The sequence below is a fragment of the Anser brachyrhynchus genome (assembly GCF_964034855.1).
Source record: "Anser brachyrhynchus genome assembly, chromosome: Z".
Lineage (NCBI taxonomy): Eukaryota > Metazoa > Chordata > Aves > Anseriformes > Anatidae > Anser > Anser brachyrhynchus.
The window spans coordinates 62,869,196-62,893,068 of record NC_137697.1 but is presented as its reverse complement, the minus strand read 5'-3'; the positions used below and the strand labels follow the sequence as shown (position 1 = coordinate 62,893,068).

The following is a 23,873-nucleotide window of genomic DNA, read 5'->3' as shown; positions in this document are numbered from 1 at the left end:
TGTAAGTGCTAAACTGTTTGCAATACCACACATTTCAAATTTCAATTTAGGAGAAATAATGTATTTTGAACTTTTAAGCATGAGCTTAAAACAAAAATGAAAATAAATTTTTAAAAAAATGTACTGTCATTTCAGGTAATCAATTAAATAAAGCATGGTCTCTTTTGGTCCTAGGTGGGAAGCATTACGAAATTCCACACTTTAATTTGCCTTTCTTGACTTTTCTCTTTCTTGGTCAGTTTTTCAGTGGGTAGCATGACTGTGAAAAACTTTCCAGTGTTTTTGAGTTACTGGAATGCCACATACAGTGGCAATGGAGTCTAAAGGTACCTGATTATTCATTTCTTTTGTTTTGTTACAAAATAGCCACAACTGGTCTCAAAGTTAATATTTGGGTGACAGTAGGCACAGTAGACAGTAAGCCTAAGTAATAGGTTAGATAATAGCTTCCACAAATTTTCCCATGCTAGCTGTAGTTTTTTCACTCGTCCTCAAAACACTTGACTAGAGACATTCCTATTAGGTTGCTCCTCGCAGATCCTTTCTGGGACAGCTGGAAGGCCCAGATATGTCACCCTTCTTAAGGTAACTCTGATGTGTAACCTATATTGCTCTTTGCACCTTCGAAGGTGTCTCAAGGTAGGAGACACAGGTTCTGGTTACAAATTTGCTAGAAAAACTTCCTCTGCTCTTAGTCTGTCAGAGCAGTCAGAGCTGCTGCTCTTCTATACTGACACCTTCCATTTCTAGATGATGCCAGTTGAAATACATGTGACTTTCTAGACCATGTGGCTGGAAAAAAGAAGGGCACATCCAGGACAATTTTGTGTCCTCAGGTGCTGAAAAAACAACTAAGTAGCAATGTTTTCTGGAACAAATGGGTGTGGTGGTTTTACTCGGGTGGGCAGCCAAGCTCTACCCCAACTGCTCTCTCACTCCCCCTCCTCAAAGGGAAAGGGGGAGAAAAATACAATCCACCCACTTCCACCTCCTCCCCCTGAGCGGTGCAGGGGAACCGGGGAATGGGGGTTGTGGTCAGTCCGTAGCGCTTCATCTCCACTGCTCCTTCTCTGTCACTCTCGTCCCCTGTGCCGTGGGGTCCCTTCCATGGGATGCAGTCCTTCCTGAAGTGATCCTGCATGGGCTTCCCACAGGCAGCAGCTCTCCAAGAACTGCTCCAGATATGGGTCCATACCACGGGTCCATCCCTCAGGAGCAGACTGCTCCAACCTGGGTCTCCCATGGGCAGCAGCTCCTGCCAGGTCACCTGCTCCTGCGTGGGCTCCTCTCCATGGGCTACAGGTCCAGCCCGGAATCTGCTCCGGCAGGGGTCTTCCATGGGCCACAGCCTCTGTCATTGCAGGTCCACCTGCTCCACGGTGGTCTCCTCCACGAACTGCAGCGTGGAACCCTACTCCACCGTGGTACTTCCCGTGGAGCAGGGGAACAGCCTGCTTCACCATGGTCCTCACCACAGGCTGCAGAGGACTTCTGTTCTGGCGCCTGGAGCACCTCTCCCCCTCCTTCTTCACTGACCTTGGCGCCTGCAAGGCTGTTCCTCACTCCTCTCTCTCTCCCAGCTGCTGTGAAGCAGCATTTTTTGTTTGTTTGTTTGTTTTTATTTTTTTCCCCTTTCTTAAATCTGTTCTCACAGAGGCACAAACAACATCACTTACTGGCTCGGCTCTGGTCAGTAGCTGGGCCATTACCCAACATGGGGCAGCTTTTAGATTCTTCTCACAGATGCCATCCCTATAGCCTCCTCTACCAAAACATTGCCACTTAAATGGGAGAGACCTTCTGGTCATTTGGAACATGATTTGATAGAAGACAGAACTAATGACCAGCGATACAACCATCCTTTTCTTGCACTGAAAGAACACAAACTATAGCTGGAAACTTTGTGTGGATAAGAAATCAGCTGCTGTAGCTTGTATTACCCTCCTTCCACTGGAACTGCTCCTGGAGGTGCCACAATACACATTTGGACATGGTTACATACTTTGTCAAGTACATACAGATCACTTATTCCCCTGAGGACTTATTATAGAAAATGTACTTGGGAATGTTTAATTTTATACACTTCACACAAAACATGGGCGACTCTCATACACGTACCAGTCTTCTATATTTTCTGCCAAGGAGTACCTGTACAATGAATTTGAAGGTGTAGTATACCCTTTAACTCTTGTGTAATTTAGAAACTGAGCTATTAAATGAAGTCCTGGTATGTCAGATAGAGTATTTTTGTTCCCACTTTCCCATGATATTCCAAACTATTAATCCATGTGAACCCAGTTTTCTTTCTGATCTGTAACATTTTATGATCCTGTGATTTTGCATTGTCTAGGACATTGTGCCTTGTGATTAATAGCAGAAAAGTTTTTGAGATGACTGGTATACTAAGGACAAAAAAATATATCATTTAAAAATGGTATATATTTAGATGGATGACAGTTTTATCTACCTACGGAATAATGCAAGCCATCAGATTGTTCATGAACTAGTTTGGTTGTTCATGCTTCAAATCATGTTAGTTAATACTTTGTTGAAGATATCTAATAAGAAGTACCCAGTAATCTCTATTATCATCATTACGCATTTTAACAAAACATATCATCCTGTCCTACAGATCTCATTCTTCCCCAAGTCAAAATATAAGTATGATGTTGAAGATGCAACAATTTTCATTGCCATTTCCTGTTCAGTTTTGTCCTAACAAAACTGGTAGAAAACAGTGCTACAATTACTGCAGCAGATTAATAAGACCACCAGCTTAGTCTAGAGATATAATTTATGTGTTCTTAATACACAACACATTAATGGTGGCTGATGTACTTTTATATAGATACAGTGTAAATACTGTAGTAAGTAAAAATGAAAACAGATAAGGTTTCTGTAAAATAGTCACAAATGATATGTATTTGTGAGCATGTTTAAAATGTGAAAATGGGTACTCATCCAGACACTTCATATTCCAAATACTTCTTATTCAGTGTAAAACTTCAGTTCTGGTGAAGAAAAAACATAATGAACATAGAAGTTACTAACTCTGCCCTGGTAGCCATAATCAACCGATTTATTGATTGAATGATTGAATGATTGATTTACACAGAGAAATATTTTCTTAAGTGTATTTTGCAAAACTGATCCTTCTCAAAATAAGACTCTGCTTACAGTATGGAAGAGTACAATAGACACAAGGATTTAAACTATTTGGCTGGTACCTAATGGAAGAGAAAATGTTATTTTAGTGGGAATGCACTAGATAATGTCTACAAAAGGATACCTACTACCGCTAGTTATCATCTGCAGAATTATACTGGACAGCAGGGATGAAGAGGATGTTTGTGGACCAGACATGTTCAGGGAAAATTCTAAATCCAGCTTTCCATAAAAGGGTTGTAAACTTACTTAGCCTTGAGAAATGAACCATATAAAAGAAGGAACTCGAATCTCAAAGTGCTAAATAAAAGATCAAAATGCCTTCTGTCCACTATTTGCTTAATTGAAACCTGTTGAAAGGAAGAGTTTTCCTACCAAAAACCCTTGAATTGAACCTAACTGTAAAAGAAGAGTGTCTCACAGGGATGGGCTTGTGAGAAGCCAAGAAGAACAGCGTGCTGCAGCCTGATCTAGCAGAGGCACTGCTTCTGACAGAGGTGGCTGAAGAACTGTAAATTGATCCTGGTGAGCTAGAATACATTGAAGCATGTCAGAGGAGTCAATCACCTTCATTCTGGAGAACAGAAAAGTGTCTCTCCAGATGACAGCTCTGTTATTTGGCACTGTCATCAGGCAGGCACTAGCTGCTGTCAAGATTCTGATTATTTATTATTGAACAGAGAAAGAGAAGACTTCTGTTAAGCTTCTGGGAACAGATCTCAGACTGCATTGCACATACAGACACACACAAATTCAGGTACAAAAATTTTGACTTGTAAAATAAACACCAGCACAACAGTCAACATACGTACACTTTAGGTGTGTTAAAAACAAAAACAAAAAAACAAACAAAAAAAAACTTGTCTAAATTGAAGAAACATTTTTATAAATTAGCAAGGAAATTTTGTAATACTATTGGTAATTAACCAAAGAAAACATGAAGAAGAAAACTCTCTGACAGCTGTTGGAAGCTGGGTGGAAGAGATATTGTAGAGATGAAGGTCAAGCCAAGTTATTATGCACCTAAGAAATTAACTTTTCATGGTTAAGTTTGAAATTTTAGCAACAAATATTTTACTGTATTTAAATGCAAATAAATATATGCTTATGTTAATGAAGTTTGAAGAAATTCCTGGTTACAGAACCTAAGCAAAGAAATATGAAAATTAACCTGTTTGTCTTCCTCCTGCTTCTTAGTAGGATGTGAAGGAGCAGTACAAGGAATTTGTTCCTCTTTGATTTTAAAGCTTTTTTTGTTTTAAAGGACAAACAGATGACCTGTGCATGAAGAAATGTAAATCTTGCATGAGAAATCCTGATTTCCATTGTTAGTCCAACAGAAATTGTACAGTTTAATTGCACTTAAAATACATCTTGGTTTGAAAGAAAAATCTTATTTTAGATGCTACAGTTAAGCAAGTATTTAAATTTAAGTGGACTTTAGTACATTCTGATCTCCAGAAGAGCATAAGTACACACCTATGCACTTAAGCAGAAATCATCTCTTGAATGAGGTGATCTCCTTCCTCTCTTTATTTAATTCTGTCTTGTTGTTAGCCCTGTGATTTTGGTATTGTTGTTTACACCTATTATAATTGATAAAATAGACCAGAGACCATTTTCTGGGCTTGAGGACTAGGTGTCGAGCAGGACTCATCTCTGTATATGTGAGCTTTTTTTCTTTCCCGAAAATTAGGCTGGCCACATCCAACTGCCCACTGAGACCAGCCCCTAACCATGTCTATCTCCCAAATACTGTGGAGACGTTGATTCCATGAGTACTACAGACCCAGAAAAAAAATCACATAGGGAAATGTGCAAATGGTTAAATAGCATGCCCTAGTCCCATAAAATGTGAAGTGTTACACCCAGGACAGATGTATAACTGCTTCCTAATTATGTGGCCTGTTAGAAATGAATAGTGTCCTAAACTAAACAAACTCACAGCTCCTTTACTCCACTCTCCTCTACATTCACAACTTTTCCATGCCTAACAACAAAGACAAGCTGCCAACAGAGAAATGTTGTTGATTGAAAAAATGGCTTCCGTTCATGTGAAAAGCAAAAAACCCTATCATTTCACACAGTTTCTGTTTGGATTACTAATATGAAAACAGAATTTCAGTGTATTTGTGTATGTTATCACCCTACACCCTTTTCTTCATATCTATTTAGCCTGTTTTCCTACATTGCCAGTAACACCTTCTCCATGGAGAAGAAGGGTGTCACTGGGAGCAGTCAGGCTGCACACTGAAGGAGCTGTCCCTAGCACATTTCTTGTTGGGACAAGCAAATGCCACCCAGACTGTGCTTTTATTTATTCCAATATTTATGGATAAATACAGGCAAACTTTAAAGGGCCTTTATTCTGCATGACACAACCTTAAAAGCACTAGTCCTTATCTGATAACAAAAAATAAAAACAAATCCAGTAGCCTAACTTACCTTTAAGGCTAAATTAATCATCCAGGAAAAAATAATAAATAAAATAAAACAAAATTGCCTCTTTTCTGTCAAAATCAGATCTTGGCACTCCACCCCCACACTGAGAACAGAGAATAAAATATTATTTCTGGGCAGCAGTTTCCAAGGTTGTTTAATATTCAGTGAGGATCTTCTTAAAGTTAGCTCACATTTTAAGAATTTCACAGCACATCTGTGCATCACTGCATGTTTTTAAGGGTTTTTCTTGGAGACCATAATGGGTTTTAACTAAAGACTCTTACTTGAAGAATTAAATTCAAGTCATTAATTGTTCTGCTTCCACAAACAAGCGCCTAAGATACATTTCTAATTAAAAGAAATTGCAACTTATCCAACTGCTTTACATTGAACATTGACATGCTCTATATTTGCTAAGAATTGCTGCTGAGAATGGGTTTCACAAATAAGACACTTTAAAGTTTGATCTGCTTTTCTTTTTCCTTTAACCATTTATTAAGATAGTATTATTCAGTATTGTAACATATAACACTTCAGTCTTTCAAGTGGCTTTTTGAAAGTACTTAGCATTGCCAGGATGTTGCAGTGACAATGAAATTGATGGTAAAACTCTGTCTTCCACAAGCAGACGGTTAAGCCAACACAGTGAAAATACCAATACCTGATTTTGTTGTTGTTGTTGTTGTTGAAGTAGAGTCTTTCTAAAGATGTGAGATTACAAATAAACTTACCCTATTTCTATTATAATCCTGTAGCAAAGTAATGGACAACAGCACATAAACAAATTTTTCCCTGCACTAATCATGGCACATTTCAACCTGCAGGGAGTTTATCTGATTTATAAACCTTTGGAAAAGTGGTATGAATATATAACTGAAATGTGACAGACTCCTAATTATAGAGGCAACCTTACCAGTCAAATATTCTCAACACAATAGCACATATAACTAATTTTGACAAAGCAGTGGTATTGTGAATTAATGTTGCTGACATTTCATATCCAGCTTACAGGGAATTCAAGATATCCTGTGTTTCTTCCTGTTTGTGCTCCTGTTAGGGTCCAACAAGATGATGTAATGAGGAATGACAGTCATAACTAAGACCTTCCCTCATTAAGGCAATCCTCTCTATCATCAGAATCATCAAATACCTATTCATGTAGACAGTGCTATTTAATAAGAAAATCATATAATAAAAATAAATCTCAGTTTATGTTTTTCAAGAGCAAAGGCTCTCTTTCTCTGTGAAAATCAAGACTTTCATATTGTAGCTGTGACCTCAATAAGTACCTAAGAAATAATGTAGTTAGAACAACTCAGGTAGAGGACAGTTCTTGGCGGTATGAAATATTTCTCAGAAAATAGCTATATTGTGAATAAGCACATAAATGCTTGCAAGCTGACTGTCCACACTTTCATTTAAAAGACTATTAATAAACCTTTGTTTAGCCCAGCAGCACATTCCGGTCTGATGGTAGCTATTTTCCTAGATGAAGGAATCTGAGCCCTGAATGAAAGTAACAAAGCCAAAAGGGCTGGAAGAATAAAAGCAGCAGAACTGGGGCAGGATAAAGCCGTGCAAGGTCTGGCAATGGTCCCACGTGGAGCCTGGGAACTAATGTGTCCCTCTCCTACACAGGGCATTCAATGCTCTCATACTGGTGTGAGTAACTAGAGTAACTAGATGAGGCCCAGAATCCCAGCTCTATATGTCTCATAACAATGGAGAAATACTGCATCATCTTTCTTATATGTGTAATTGTGCTACAAAGTGATTGGTACTACAACCATTTTCTCATGCCACTTGATCTCCACCTACCTGGCCACAAATACACAACCAGACCACTGAAGCAGCTTGTTCTGGGGCTATCCAAGTGTGGGCTGATGTTCTCCCTGTGCATCCCACAGGCGACAGGGAGAAGACAAAAATCCATAGAACAAATTCAACATAGGTGTTGAGAAGCCAAGGGTGTTCTAGGTCATGTGGGAGACTGGGGAGTCCAACTATCTGTTGCTGATGGCTTGGAAAGTGTACTGAGCAAATAATACACAGTAAGGATATATCTGGCTTGAGGCATAGAATAAGTGAGGAGGAAGGAAGGAAGGTATTTGTTTAAACACAGTTGTAAGACACACTTTTAGTGAAATGAAGTCAGGGCTGCTCAGCCGGCTGAAACAGACACAAATACCAGTGCTCTGCCGGTGCATCTATTGATCTGTGCAATGTGTTTGGTATCTCCTTCCTCTCAAACTTTAGCTTACATTTTACCACTGGCTTAAATAGCTGTGAGACTGCATTTTAGACATGTAGTTAGAAGTATTTCAAAGTAATTGATCCATGAATTAAAAGCTAGAATCCCCAAGAGGAAGAATGGGAATTTCAGCATCACTGGTAACACTTGAAACCTTCATTCTAAGAGCATGAGGGGACGGCTCTCTGGTAGTATCATTACTGTAAATCACAGAATCACAGAATGGCTGAGGTTAGAAGGGACCTCGGACCTCTGAAGATCACCTAGTCCAACCCCCCCTGCTGAGGAGGATCACCTAGAGCACATTGTACAGGATGGCATCCAGGTGGGTTTTGAATATCTCCGGAGAAGAAGACTCCATAGCCTCTCTGGGCAACCTGTTCCACTGCTTTGTCATCCTCACAGTAAAGAAATACACTCTCATATTCAGCCGTAACTTGCTGTGCTTCAGTTTTTGCCCATTGCCTCTCATCCTGTTGCTTGGCACAACTGAAAAGCCTAGTTCCATCCTCTTGACACCCTCCCCTCAGATACTTATACACATTGATGAGGTCTCCCCTCAGTCTTCTCTCTTCTAGGCTAAACAGGCCAAGTTTTGTCAGTCTGTCCTTGTACAACCCTGTGCAGTCACTACTGCCTTTGGGTCTTTACATCAGTAGGATTCTCTTATGACAAGAGACAGAGAGGACGGGATAGTGTAGTTCAGAACAGTGCAACATAAAATTCAGATGATGGATAAAAGTATGCTATTGATACTGCAAAAGGAGAAACATCAGAATACTAGTTAGGTTACATCACCCTGTACTGTCTTACCAGCTTTACATAAGTTTTACTGCGAACACTCATCCTAAACTTCTACATTCACTTCCCTGTACAATCCTGCTGAGGACTATGCTGTCCATGCTTCTTTCCTTTCATAAGTGAACCTGTCCCATTTACTGCCCTCTTGTGGCAAAATGGGATTGTTCACCTTCAGAGATAGTCCACTATCACTCACCCAACCAGACACACCAGAGAGACAGTTTTCCCACTGATCTGGGTTGAAATGGAAAATTATATAGTCTAAGTACCAGCAGCCAGTATCCATGCCTTGTTTCCAAATTCTCTCAGGAAAGCAATACTGAGAACTTTTTGTGACTAACTGTAGGTGAACAGGAATAAAGGCTGCAAAAGAATAATCAAAAATAGTTGAGATATAGCAACTCAGTACTCCCCTACTCACGAAAGGAGCATGAGGGAGTGAGAAAGACGGAAAGAAAGTTTGAAGAACATTTTGTGTGTGGCCATACTGAAAGTGGTTTTAAGGTTATATAATTTTCACTCAATAATAGTGTTCATTTTGTTTTCATTTTTCAGAACAAAGCATATTCTATTCTTCCTCCAGCAATCGTTTCAATTAAAAAGTCTCTCAGCAAATCACTGCATTTTGTTATCCTTAACCATTTACTAATATATGATTAAATAAAATATATAAAGCTAACTAAAAAGGCAGATGTTTGTGTGTGTGTGTGTTTGGGGTTTTTGTTTGTTTTTTGTTGAAGAAAAATGGAGAATTTTTTGCTGAAAATATATAAAATGATCCTTGTTTTCCTTAACTATACTGTACGTGTCCATTTTAGATCTTCTTTAACAGCACTGATCAAGTGTTTGATTAGGAGCATTTGCTTACATACCTAGATATTCAAACAACTGGTCACTATCACCAGAAAGCGTAGAACTGGCTGAAGTATTTTGAGTAATTATCACCAGTAATTCAGTCTTCCAAAAATTTAAAATGAAGACTGATTTGCCAAACTTTAGAGTGTTCTTGACAGAAGCTGAAGACTTCAAAATTTAGAAATACAATACATCTGTCCTTCCAAACAAGGACCTGATTGTTGATGTTTGTCAGACTTAGGGCATCTTGTTTTAGCATTTACTGATATGTGGGCTGTGCTCTGTTAAAGTAATGGGATTCCACAGTCTTTGATATAAAATTCCTGAAAAACAAACAAAAAAAAGACAAAAAAAGAAAAGTATACGTTCCTTTCCTTGTAGGATTATGTATATATATATATATATTTGTTTTTATGTTGGAAAAGTATCCACATTTTCTAGATGTATTTTAAATGTTGACTGAAATATGTATTAACTTCAATTCAGCAAGATGACTGTGACTGAATAAATAGGATTAACTATCACCTAGTTAAAAAGAGTAGAAATTTTGAAAAATAAATAAATAGATAGATAGATAGATAGATAGATAGATAAAATCTGCATTTGAAAGATAAGAGTTTACAAAAGGTGATATTGATAACAACTTTACCAAAATGCAGTGCTGCTGTTGGTATTTAATATTTGGCTAATATATTGTTGGATTTTTTTTATTTTGGTATGTGACTATACAGAAATCAGTGATTTGTGATCATTATTATGTTACCTAATATTTGCTTGTTGAAATTTGAATATATTCAATGTACTCTGCTTACTTATGTCTTATTCAGTGATGCTCCCATCTCTTTTAAAAAGAGAAAGATCAGCCCCACAGAAAACACTGAAAGTCTGTTCTCTGTTTCATTATGCGCATGATTAATTTTACATACTGTGTAATACCAATAACTTACTGCATTGTTTGCTTGCTGAAGCATTAGCATACACTGAAACATTAGTGGCACTTGATACAAGTTATTTTTAATTAAAATTGTATTTCATAAGTCTTATTTACTAGAGTAGTCCTATAAAAGTTATACATGTACCTATAGGTTACTAGATTTTATGTTTCAATTTAGATATAATGTATTAGTTCTAGAGAGAGGGAATCAGACCAGACAGTGATAATTTTAATGTGCTTAAAATCTACTCTCTTGCAGGCCTGATTTTTCAGAAGATCTTCATGTTTGAGAGCAGTAGTGTCGACACTACAGGCAGATTTACATGTGTAGCTCTATCTTTCCCCACTTGCATGCTGAAGTGAACGTTCATCACTGGCTTTCAGCACTTATTGTTTTTCTTCTAATTTTTATGGTAAGCATTTATTATTGTGAACTTCAATTTTACATTTATTGTCTAACAAAGTAATTACCTGTACAGTTTAGCTGTAACATATTTTTGTTATACAATATCATAAAAAATGTTATACACAGCACCATCTGTTGGCTAGGATAGCTATCACACATGAAAAATAGCTTATGCAGATTAGATAGAAATGAATACACCAACAAGAAAACAGAAAAAGCACTATTAAAAAAAATAATAAAAAATAAACTGCACACTAAAAATATCTTATATGCACTTTTTTTTTTCAAAGTATACTGTTAAAGCCGTTGAAATCAAGAAACTTTGACATTTTAGAGGTTAGAAAAGATGGGTTTGAGAAAGCTATCAAACAGCTTAGTATAAACTGGTAAACAGTAGTAAAGAAAAAGCGATAAATGAATTTACCTACAGTATCATAGCACATAGTGTTCTCTAGCCTCATGCTTCTCCAGACCTTTAGTGCTCTCAAATGACAATAGAAATTTAACTAATAGAAAAATTGTGTTGCTTTCTACTGTCACATACTTATCTGGAGAATTTATAAGGCAGAATTATTTACTTCTCTCACTTCACCCTAAGGATCTGTAAGGTAGAGTGCTCCCTGAAGTACTTTCCTTTTCTGAATTCCAGATTATATCTAGCATGTGTGCACATGTGGGTGGGTGGGCATGCAATCTTCTCCACTAGTGAGTCTGTATATCTATAATGGCCAGCGCCAGCTGCGGCCCGACAACCTTGATCATGTCTCCTCCTAATGAGGAGCACTGTGAGGAGTACTGTGAGGTTGGCATGCTACCACGTGTATCAGAATTACCTTTCCCTTGCTTAGGAAATCCGGATGCCTGCAACAGCTTTCTTGAGTGCTTTTCTGGATGGGGAGTCAGTATTTTTCTTCACACTTCTTTTCTTGCACATGTCCCATTGAATCTCAACCAATCTGTGTCTTTCTGGTCCTGCAAGACACTATTGAAAGCACTGCACATATCAGTAGACCAAGGTTGTGGGAAGGTGTCTGTCATCCCCTTGTTTAGTGTGTGTATCTGTACACAGTGGGGTTTGCTGAGCTATCCAAAAATATTATGACTTTTTTATAGCCATTCAAGGAGACAGAGAAGCACTGATACCTTACAAATCTTAAAAACTGATATGTACACCTTTTCACTAGTCCAAACCAGGCAGTGAGAAGAGGGGGTAAACTTTCCGTATCCAAATAAGAAATTACAATACTCCATCTTCCTGTGTTTAGGCCAATGGATCTTAAGAAGATATTGAGTGTTTTCACATAGACATTAGTGAGACAACTGAATTATAGCTTACATCTAACAGTTGTCCCTTTACACAAAAATAAGTAGTAAAAGAAACACCAATGAGTTAAGGAAAGGAATCTGAATGTCACTCAGAATGTAGTTCAGGAATATCCACTTTTAGGTCTCTTAACATCAGATCAAAGAGGCTGCAGCTGCTTAACACAAATCACTGATCTGTTGCAAACCCACACTGTGAGTTCAAATTTGTTCAAAACATTTTGACACATTAATTTCATGTAGTCAGTCTCCTTTGTGCCTGATGAGCTCCATACCATGTTCTGTCTAATTCAACACAAATGCAGTCATGCATTTGAACTGGGTCATTTCTGAAGTGCTAGGATACCCAGTACCAAGGAGATGAGGTACTAATGACATGGGATACCTTAGTTTCAAGCTGCTTCCTCAATTAACTCAGATTGAGACCTGAGGCAACTCCAGAAGGTGTTCAATTTGCTCCAGGCTTCCTACTCTCAAAGCAAGAGGGAATCTTACAGTTTTTCAAGACCTAACATAGTGTGTTTTAACTCCTTTTTCTACATCTCTACAGGAGTAGGGAAAATCATAATTCTTTCCACCTGTGACTGTGAAAGAGGTACATTCACACATCTCTTGTTCATGGAGCACAAGCCTAAACAAACCTAATCCCGTGTTAAAACTCTGGACATAATTATTGCAACAAATACAGCATTTAATGAAGTGTAAGGCACCAGTGTTTCCAATACTATCCTTTCTTTTTTCTCTAAAAACTAGCAACAAGAATGAAGTTGAAATGAAATGCAAGACTACCTCATTCAATCCACAAGGCTACAAAACAGGTATCTAAATATGCCAATGTAGAAAATAAATAAATTAATTAATTAAAAATAAAAAAATAAAAAATCAGTAAAGTGGGCTCTTGACATTCTTTTGTCCACACTTGAAGTCTGAAAAAATAGTGAGAATGTTTTTGAATGCAGTTATGATGTTAATATTTTTGTTAATTTGTTGTTATAACAAGGTTATTCTGTTGGGAAGGTAGTCTTATTCTTAACTGATAATAGAAACAACATGAAGAAAAGGTACAACACACTGAATTTTACCTTTGATTTTATAATAACACTGTTCATATATTTGTCAATAGATTAAAAAGTGCATTTCTGTAGCACATCATAAAAATTGATCAGTATGCACCACAGAACATTTTATAGACCCAAAATAACCCATAATTCCCTCACATTAGTTAATACACTGCAGAGAAAATGGTCATACTTCACTCTGCTGCTTTCTATATTTCACTCTCCTACCAACTAAAACAAACGGATTTCTGTATTTATCTGCCCTAGCAAAATGCCTGGAAACATGAATCATTTGGGTTAGCGTCAATGACATAATTGAAACCAAGAATTATTTTGTGTTCCTACAATCCTAAATGCCTAATCCAATAGAAGAAACAGAGGTGAACTACAGAGATTATCTCTAGCGGTCTTGCTCATTGTATGTTTGGCTGATAATTTGCACTGACATTTCACCAATGTGAATCTGAGGATATCTGACCCACTGAGCCAAATATACATTTCCTCTTGGTTACAAAACAACACAGCCACTGTCCTAGTGCTTTTTGGTCTTGTTGCTTAAGAGAAAGACTGGGTACATTTTGAGTCAATGATAGGTAAGCTGACCCTACTATTTTGTGTAGGAAGTTTACATATACATGAAGTATACAAAAGAACTTAGAAGCAACAAACAAGGATTTTTCAATAGGAAATCATGCTTGACCAACCTGAGACACTGGTGAACACAGAATATTTTGACTTTAATAAGGCCTCTGACACTGCCTCTATTAGCATTTTCTGGTCACCCAGAGAAGTTGCGAGACTTCCATCTTATTCAAGACTTAACAACACTGAAGTACAGTGTTGGTAATGGTTGTGCTCTGAGCAGAGTTTGGACTTCCAAACAATGTTTCTGTGATTCTGTGATCTCATGTAAGCTACAAAATTGGTATCATCATGTGGCAGCAGTGTGGCCCGTTAAAACTGACTTAAATTCACTCATGAAATTCTGTAATGTTATAATTAATCTGCTGACACTCTAGAGTCATTATTACATTTACTCCTATTATTCTGAATAGGAGAAAAAGAAAAACAAAAGAGAGACCACTTTTTTTTTTCTTTTTCTTTTTTTTTTTTCTTGCCCTTCCAAACACTTAGATCCATCCGATCCATCCTTAGAACTACATTGGAGGAAGATGGAAGATGAGGACATGATCAAATTAAGAGTTCGTCAACACTGGGGAAAAAAAAATGTAGAAAGTAAACAGCTTTGGTTCTTTAAGTTCTATCCAAGTGAAGCAAAGACAGTCTGTCCAGACTCAATACACAGTACAATGAAAAGTAATAAATGCAACAGGTTAAATAAATTATCTTGTATCTTCACTATTTGCTATCATCTAAATCAAAGACCAGGATCTGAGAGTAATGATTGCTTTCAAATCCTTAATATGGATGCATCACATCATCATTTATAGACCCTGAGTTGGAGAGTGGATGAAAATTGAGCAATTGTTTGGTAAACTGGCAAAATCCATTATTATTTGCTTTTTCTGCTGTACACGGCAGTTCTGCCCTGTTCTCACTATTAATGCAGTGTGACTAAAAATCTTGTGCCTTACAGAAAGCTCACATGCAGTAACTAAGCTTGATGCATTTGTCATGCTCTGGCAACTGTGAAGAGCTGTGAACAAATAAACAACAACAACAACAACAACAAATGGCTGGGATAGGGTAATTGCCTAACCACAGAGTATTCTACACCTTTTCCCTTGCTCTTCCCTATCTGTCCCAAAACTGAATTTCTTGTCCACTCATGCCCAAGAGGAGCAACAGTTCTGCTGCTTCCTTTGAAAGCAGCATGTTTGTAAGTGGGAACAGAGTGACCCACTCATGAGGTTTCTTTTGCTGCTCCTTAGTTCGGGTAAACAAAATGCAGAAACTGCATCGAGTGTTTGGAGGGCAGAAGAATGACATAGAGGCAGATAAGGATGCAATATGGATTATTCAGATATCATTCAGGTTTGTTGAACTGTTTCAGATTTTCTTTCCACTTACAGTTTCATAGATGATTTCAGATATGAAGGTATGGGAGGATCAACTCAAGCAGTGCTTGATATAGCAATCTGTGGGAAATTTGGGTGGACATAAAAGTAAGCTTTTTTTCTTGGCTAACTGTGTAAATAGGAATAACTCAATATATTGTAATGCTTAGATTCATAACTGTGATGTTCCAAGCTATCCAATTTCTCCTTGGCGCCTTGAAAATGGTGATATTTGAAAAAAATGGTTTAAATATAGCTATTCATCAAGCACAGTTAGACTCCTTTCTTTAGTGACCTTGCTTCTTTCACTATACTTTGGTATAGTGAATGCTTCTAGAAGCTGGTTTGATATAGTTTAAAATATGTAAACTGAGGCACTTGGTCACTCCCTGTTCTTGCTATCTCTTTCCTGTCACTGCCCCCTGAAAGAGGCCAAGCAGAAGTTCTGTATCAAAAGCATTACAGAAGCCTCATAAATGGGTAAAGTCTTTGTCTCTAAATATCTAGTTAGATAAAGTTACATAGCCAAACACATAGAATTACTCCAACAGTAGAGGGCTCAGAAAATAGCTCTCTTCCTCTGGGACATGTAAGGCTTTTAAACAGCACTAAGCTAAATCTTAAGATTACTGTACTATACAATCTGCAGACATACTCTCCATGCAGTCCATAAATGCAAGATTTGAGTGCAGGTGAGCCCTGCACTTCATTTTCTTTTTTTTTTTTTTTCCACTTGATGGACAAACCAACTTTCCAGACTTGAAAAGGTTTCTGAGCCATCACAGCACTCCTGCCTACTAACATGCTGCCATAGACTTGCTGACTTAGGAGCTTGTTTGTGGACGTAGAACAATTAATGCTGTGAATTTTATTAACATCACTAGAAAAAAAGTCAGTCTCTTCCCATTGCAGTATCAGATACTTTTAAACAAGTAGAAGCACAGGCTAGAAGAGAAGATATGACATTGGCTGTGAGCTGGCTGCCTTCCCCTGTCCCTGGAACTGTGATGACAGCAGCTACTCCTTTCCTTTCCTCCTTCCACCAACAAAAAGCTGAGTGCTGAGGCTCCTGATCTGAGAGGCATCCAGATGGAAGAGGTAGGGGAGTACCTTACAGCAAAAGTTATTTTCAGTAACAGGGCAGCTTTTGCTTTTAGTAGGTTGTATGGTCTTCTCATCTATTGTTTTATCTAGAAGGCTGAAATGCATGGGCGTTGTGTCATGTACCTAATCTAACTAAAAATAAATTGGAGGTAGATTGCAAATTCACTTAGGAATACTTTCCATTTGTGCCACTAGGTGTGTCAGTGTGTATATGATTTATACTTTACTTCTTAAGCCAAAAAACATTAGTTTTCTCTGAACATCTGCCTGGCATCTGCGAGATCTGCAGTATGCATCATTAATCAGAATATCTTTGTGAGGCTTGATAATGACAGATAGATAGTCTAAGTTCACTGTATTAATGTAATGATGTTCACTGAGGTACTGCAAAGCTACAGCTTTCACCGTGCACTTGAAAAAAAAATAATGGCTTTAATAACAGTCTAGAGTAAAGTGTTGTACTTGTACTTAACGAAATCATTTAATGAACATCTGTCTTCATTCCTACTAGCCTGCTTTTTACAAAGTCCATTTCATATTCTTCATTTCCTGTTCTAAGCTAGTGCTTGTTCTAAATGCCTTAACACTTATATTAACATGGATACATGTTACATATGCATAACCATATGCATAAACATATACATGTTTATGTATACATATACACATGTATATTGATCCATACACCCAGTTATCTCTCTATATATATATGTTTACACGTATACATGCATAGATACATTCCTTTCCTGCTAAGCCTAAGACTCTAGAAGAGAGTACTATTATAAAACTATTTATATACCCAGTATCTTAGCTATAATTTCTGTATGATTAATTTTGAGTGCATACATGTGCACGTGTACTAAATAAATAAATAAATAAATGAATGAATAAATTCCTTTTACCCCTCATACCATTTCTCTGCTAACAAAACAACTATATGTAAGGGATACTTTGACTCCATTGGGATCAGGACAATTAATATACCATCTTATTTCCACGATACATCATATTTGGTCAATGGAAAGACCATCTTTTTCAAAATATACATGGTTCAATTCAGTAACCAGATATCAGACCTGATGTGTGTATAAATTTCTACCAGAAAGGATGATGAGCTGAACACATTGCTCTCCTCCTATTCATATCACCTACAAACTCTTATGAGCTTTTTGTGTTGTATATTCATATAAAAATGGATGGTCACTTCTTTTAATAAATATAAAATTGCAACTGAAATGAATCCACAACAGGTGAACAAATATACCTGGGGTGAGATCGGAAGGAATAACTAGAGGGTATTGGCAACATGTTTCACACATGGAAAATCAATTAATTTTCTTCCATTTACCAGAACTGTGGGAAATGCATTTTAGGTATACTTCAAATAAGTGTCAGTGTAAACTGTGCTTGAAACATAATTAGCAAATTTCCTATTTTTCACATGGCAGAACACCTTGTTTAAATATTTCTTCCTTTTACTGTACCAAGGTTTTAAAAATCAATTTCTTCCACAATTAATTTATCTATTTTAAATATGAAAGCTCTCCTTCTCACACATGGACATGCCAATTATCAGTTAAGCCAGCATCCAGAAACACTAAAGAATTACAAGTAAATTGGTGGTGGAGTTGTATTTTGCATTGATTTTGTTGTTGTTTTTTAATGCCTAGAAAAATCAATTGGGTTATAATTGGCTCTAACTGGCTTTCACACAGGCTGTAGCTTTCTTTTTTTTTTACCTGAAGCCAAGTAGCTCTCACGCACAGCTATTTCTCCCCAGCATTTGAAAATATCAAAGAAAATCTAATCCAAAATTCTATACCTTGCTATGAGAGGTGAGGAGTAAGTACTTGGTGTCTGGAAGATAAGTAGCAGAGATCACGTGTTTATTTTTTGCACTCAGAATTAGTCTTCAAATGTTATTACATTGACACAGTTATATTTTCGTAATAACACTTTTCTCACAAAGTTTGTTTAGTACCCAAGATGATCAGTTCAGGGATCACAGCGGTGAAGGACACTATTCCCTATTGCTCCAAACCTTACGGTGTTGTTTTTACTTCCACAAGTGTCTCTAAAGGGCAGAGAACACCATCCTTCACAAAATCACTAGTCCCTCACTACAGGTGAACACAATGCTTTACATGGAAAATGTCATGTTTTCTTCTAATGGCAAATATCTCTGGTGCCATTTAGGAATCTGATAATGCCATCCCTTCAGCGGAGCTAATGAAGAGACTGAGAAAAACTCATGACAGGGCCACAGTATTTCTGTTACTGAAAAATAGAATTACAGTGATTCTATGCACGATAATAACACTATTTTAAGCAAAATGTCAGACATCAATGCCAAATGTGATCTGTCAAAAGTGGAGAAAATACACAACAATAGCCTGTCAGCTGAAGACACACAAACAAAAAATATGCTATGAACACTAACCCACAAATACTATGGTGAAAATAGATACTCTAAGGAGGGCTTATGAATACCCTAAAATAGACCGGAGTTAATTTTTGTTTCTGGACATTTCCTTATTTTCCATCAAGTAAACAAGTTTATATGAAGTGCTAAGTGCTAAGATGCTGCTACATGCAAAAACATTGTGCTGTTCTTTGGCTAAATGTAAGTGGGATGAATATCTGTGGTGATGTAGAATCATTTATTAGGGGTTTATAGCTTTCTATTTTTTTATCTCTAGGTGTCAGTTATGTGCCTCAGCTGCCAAATTAATTTTAGATGTTCTTCCAAAGGCTCGCTCTGGATTCCTGGTGATTTATACTGACAATTGTATTAGAGTGTTGGACTTAGAAATGATTCTTTTCTTGGACAAGGAATCAAGGAGGCAGTGAAATAAGGTTAATGGCCAATTTCAATAAATCAGAGGTGGTTTTTTTGTTTTTGTTTTTGTTTCTGTTTTACAGAGTTGTATAACTCCATGCCAAGAAATCCTTTCTCAATAAGTTAAACATTGGTCCTTATAACCTTTCATATCCATAATTTCATTAAATGCCTCTTGTTCCATATTTTCTGTGTGAGCTAGTAGTAAAATACTTGTGCCCTCTACTATAAGCTACTATTTTGCAGGTGAATGTTAAAGTCCTGCCAGATTTATCTTTAAAATTTGGGTGTGTAACACAAGACCCAGAATCTGCTGGCTCTGCAGAATCATTGCATTTTAGAGAGACGGAAATCTGCCATTATAGATTCTTAGAGCATGAATTATGTAAAATATTTTAGAGTAATTTCAGAAATAAACAATTATAATTATTAATCCTAATTGTCACTACCACCTTGAAAGCAGTTCATCCCCAAAACCAAAATCAAATGTTAAGTAAATAAATATAGTAAATACATAGTAAATCAAATAATAGGTACTGCAATCATACTGAAGATTTCCTACAGAAGATTGTCCTGATTTTCTCAAAAATATCAAACGATGGAAACAAAGGACTATCCTGATGGTTTGCACTCATCTCTGTCATTAATTAATCTCCAGGCTTTCATACACTAAAGCCTAACCAGCTTTAATTGGCTTAGTAATTAATTACCACCTATCATTGGCAAGAACAATAAAAAGTAGCAGTCTAGTTTTAGAGAATACTAACTGGGACAGGGCATCAGAGACTGTGCTTCTTATCCTTTCATTCATTGGAAGTGAATACCAGAATACCAGGTAAAGGTGTGTCCATGCTTCTTTCTCTAATTTTGTAACAGTTTTTCTAAACCTTTGATTATGCATCACCAATCACAATCCATTTTACAAAATCAGCTAGCCTCATATACTGATGTAAACAAACCAGGTTAGCATGGGTTTCTTTGTGCAGTACCACAGAACACTTAGTGCAGTTGCAACTAATTTAATCTGTTTGCATTTTAAAGTACAAAATATTAAAAAAAAAAAAAAAAGATTGCAATATGAAATGTGTAATTATGCTTAAGTATTCCTGAAAGCTAAGGCTGAGCAGAAGAGAAAAAAAAAATCAGTAATATGTGAAGTGAAAGATGAGTAAAAAGAAGTTATGTACACTAAATATTCTGGAGTGTGAGTACAGATGCATTGGTTAATGTAATATATTGGTGATAATAAAGATATCTATTGTGTGGTTGTGAGGGGAAGGCTGATCAGCCAAACTCAAAACAGAGTTGTCCCAGCTGCAGATGATAGAAGGGGGAAGAGAAGAGACTTCCCTACCTGGAAAAAAAAAATAATAAAAAAAATGAACATGTATATTAATGGCTGCCTAGGAGTCTCATGGAAAAACATCACTCATCCACTACAGAACAGTTTAGGAGCTCTCAGATAAATTTCTATGAAGAAGGATCTTTTAATGTTTCACTGAAATGCTTGAAGATAAAATTTCCTTTATGAAAATCTTAAATTACCTCCTGGTGCATTTGACCCTTTCTCACCTTTGTATGCTAACTAAATTTAGTTATTATCTAATATCGCTTAACTGTTTATTTTCTTTCCAAAATGAAATGGTGGCAGTATGGAAATATAATTGGATACTTTGCACCAATCTTCTTGACATGAAAGAGACAAGATGTTACACAGGGGATACTTGATGGTTGTAATACCCAGTGTGGCAAGGATGTAGAGAGGACAACTGGGGATATCCACCTACACCAGATACCCCAAATCTTACTTGTTCTCCAGACAGTGGTGCCCTGTTGGTCAGTAGCTAGGAGATGGGCACCAGCAGCCCCTCCTCACCCAGTATCACACACAATGTCAAACAAACCAAATTCTTTTGAGAGCAGAAAAATGTCAGCATATGTCTTTGAGAATGATGTCTAAGATTCAGCCTTGTGTCTCTCACCTCTGGAGGGGAAAGGGACCAATGTAAATCACTCACCCATGGCTTCATGGCACCATCAGTACTTAAACACAAATCTGTGCTGTTCTTGGAGAAAATACAGAAGCCTGTTATTCAGACTTTGCAGACTGAGCTGAAAAATATGACATTTGCTAGTTCTGGAAGGTTGATTATCCAGCATAATGTTCTTTAGTATATTTTGGCCTGCAATTGTAGTATTTATAGTGCATTTTGCACGGCTGTAACTCAAACACTTTTATGAATGCTCAGTCGAAGTTTGGTTCCACAACAAATGTTGTATGACTTTGTTAGCCTAGTTTCTGCTCAGAATTAATATTAGTGTGAAGACTTGAATTATGTCCCCAGATAACCACAATATGGCATGCAATTTTGAATGTCATGTTTGTTTGACTCATGAGAGAGCGAAATAAAAAATTGCCTGGAGCATTATAAATGCAAATACATTACCTCTTTGGCAGTGGTCATTTTGTATTACATTATGACTATTTTACTGAAGGCATATCAAAACTGTTTTTCATAGAATTCCACGTTCTGAGACAAATGCTGTTATTTTAAGTGGGCATTTTACTTGGGATAGCTGACAGACTTTTTGGGAGTGAGGATGACAGAGAAAACTAATTGCGTAAACAAGCTTCAAACAATCATTAGGCAAGAAAGTAATCTGTAATAGTGACACTCTCAAATCTGTATTGCAACTTCAGAAACTATTGTATTATGTTGCTATTTTTCTAAACATTTATGGTAATTGTTGAGTAGAATCATTCATTTGTTAAAATAGGAGTAAATAAAACTGGAAAAAAAAGTTACGATTCAAAAATGATTTTTAAAGTATTATTTCTATCTCACTTTGCCACTTTCTAGGAGATTATTGTTTCTAGAATGATTGCTCATAGTTCTTCTCTTCAAAAATGTTTTTGTCTTCTCAAGTTTGAACAATTTCAGTCATTATTGCTTCTGAACTTGAATAAAATTCCAAAGATATAACACTTTATATCTGAATAGTTAATTAAGACATTATTATTTCACCTTTCTTCTTGAATTGATAGTTATCTGCTTACTAAGATAGTTAATGTCTAGTAAATCTTACTATCACTACAAAAAAAAAAGACTTTTTGAAAAGGTGAGACATTTACTGTTTTAAGGGAGTGATTTTTTTTTTTTTGAAGTGTTCCTTTCTAGTCAGTTGTATGAGAGAATTAGGAAGCCAAAGGTAATCAACATCCAAAAACAAAACAAAAACAGCTGTACCCCCCAAAGCATTAACAAATATAGTTTTACTGATGCATAATTAAGTGAATTAAGAACAAATGTAATCACAGGCAAACAAATGTCTACTTTTCATTTATACATAAGCTTACCTAAGTACACTCCAAATCTTCAATTAAAAATTCCAAAAGAATATTTCCTCAATTGATTTAATACCTGATGCAATAACATGCAGACACACAACTAAACCAGCCTAGAAAACTACAGACAATGAACTGGTCTGTCCCCCTTCAGGGGAAGCATAGCAGAAATAACTGTACCTAATCTAGCACAGTGTAATAAGAAGTTAAGATATCACTCAAACAGCTTGCTAGAGGGAAAAGAGTCCATTCATCTCCAGCCTGGGAAATGTCCTGTCTACTGTATGTTTCTAAAAGCTCCGTCTCAATGTAGAGAGGATTATTGCTAATGACTAAGCAGTTGGGAAAGAGAAAACGTCATATATCTGAAACATAAAAAGAAAACACTTGACTCTGAATTCCTATTGCTGTAAGGAAATCGATCTATAAGAAGTACTTTTCTTCCTACAAGTCTCATATTAGGCTGGAAACAAAATGATTCTCCTTCCCAGCTGCTATTTGTAGAGCACACTCCTCTGCCAAGCTGGAACAAACTCCTGCAACTTTTTTTAATGTTTCCTTATGCTGAAATCCTGCCAAATGATTTAAAAAAGAAAAAAGTTTCATTCAAATTCTGGATCATTTTAATAGGTATTCAAGCTTGAAACCACCTAGAAGACAACAATAACTAGGAAAAAGCAGTTGGGTGCTATTGGATAAGGAGAACCACAGACATAGTGCAGAAGCACTTTTTGTCTGAAAACAAAAGAAAAAGCTAACACCCTGGACCTACTCTAATTTATGCACTAATATGTTTGCTAACTCCTTTGCTATTATTCCCCTCCAACACATGTAATTTCCTCCTGTTATGTCCACCTCAGTAACCATGCTTAGATCCAGAGTGACCGTTAAAGCTTGCTGTCTCTTTACAAGCCTTCCCTTCTTTGCACTAAAGCTATGGGTTTCCCAGCTCCATCCCGTGGACATAACCTCAGCTGCAACCCTTGCCTCTCGTAAATTATCACTTCATCCTGACTACAGCCCTTCAGTTATAATCTTCTTGCAGAACCACATCTTGAGAACTCCAAAATGCTGAATGAGAGTGTTTTAATGTTTCTGTTCTTAAAAACAAACAAAGCAACCCCCCCCCCCAAAAAATAATAATAATAATAATAATAAAAAAAATGTTATAGCCTGTGTCTATATAGAAAAGACTATAGGATTTTCCTTCCAACATGTTCTTTTGATACTGGCCTACCCTGTCAAGAGTGGAGTCTTACAGCCATGATGTAACTCCACATGAAACCCTCCAGCACTGTACAGGCTGCAATACAAGTGTTAGTAGGCAGCAAACC

At 36.9% G+C, this 23,873-nt stretch overlaps 2 long non-coding RNA genes across 2 annotated transcripts in view; both read left to right on the top strand.

Annotated features, from left to right (window-relative positions):
- The first annotated feature begins 497 nt into the window (after positions 1–497).
- Positions 498–13,010, top strand: LOC308185158. Its single transcript, XR_013943176.1, has 3 exons — positions 498–585; positions 10,708–10,861; positions 12,931–13,010. It is a non-coding gene; the product is annotated as an uncharacterized lncRNA (long non-coding RNA).
- A 1,205-nt stretch (positions 13,011–14,215) lies between these two features.
- LOC308185159 overlaps positions 14,216–23,873 on the top strand; it is a 45,948-nt gene continuing 36,290 nt past the window's right edge. The window contains exon 1 of the long non-coding RNA XR_013943177.1: positions 14,216–15,230. This is a non-coding gene — a long non-coding RNA (uncharacterized lncRNA). The remainder of the gene's footprint in view (positions 15,231–23,873) is intronic.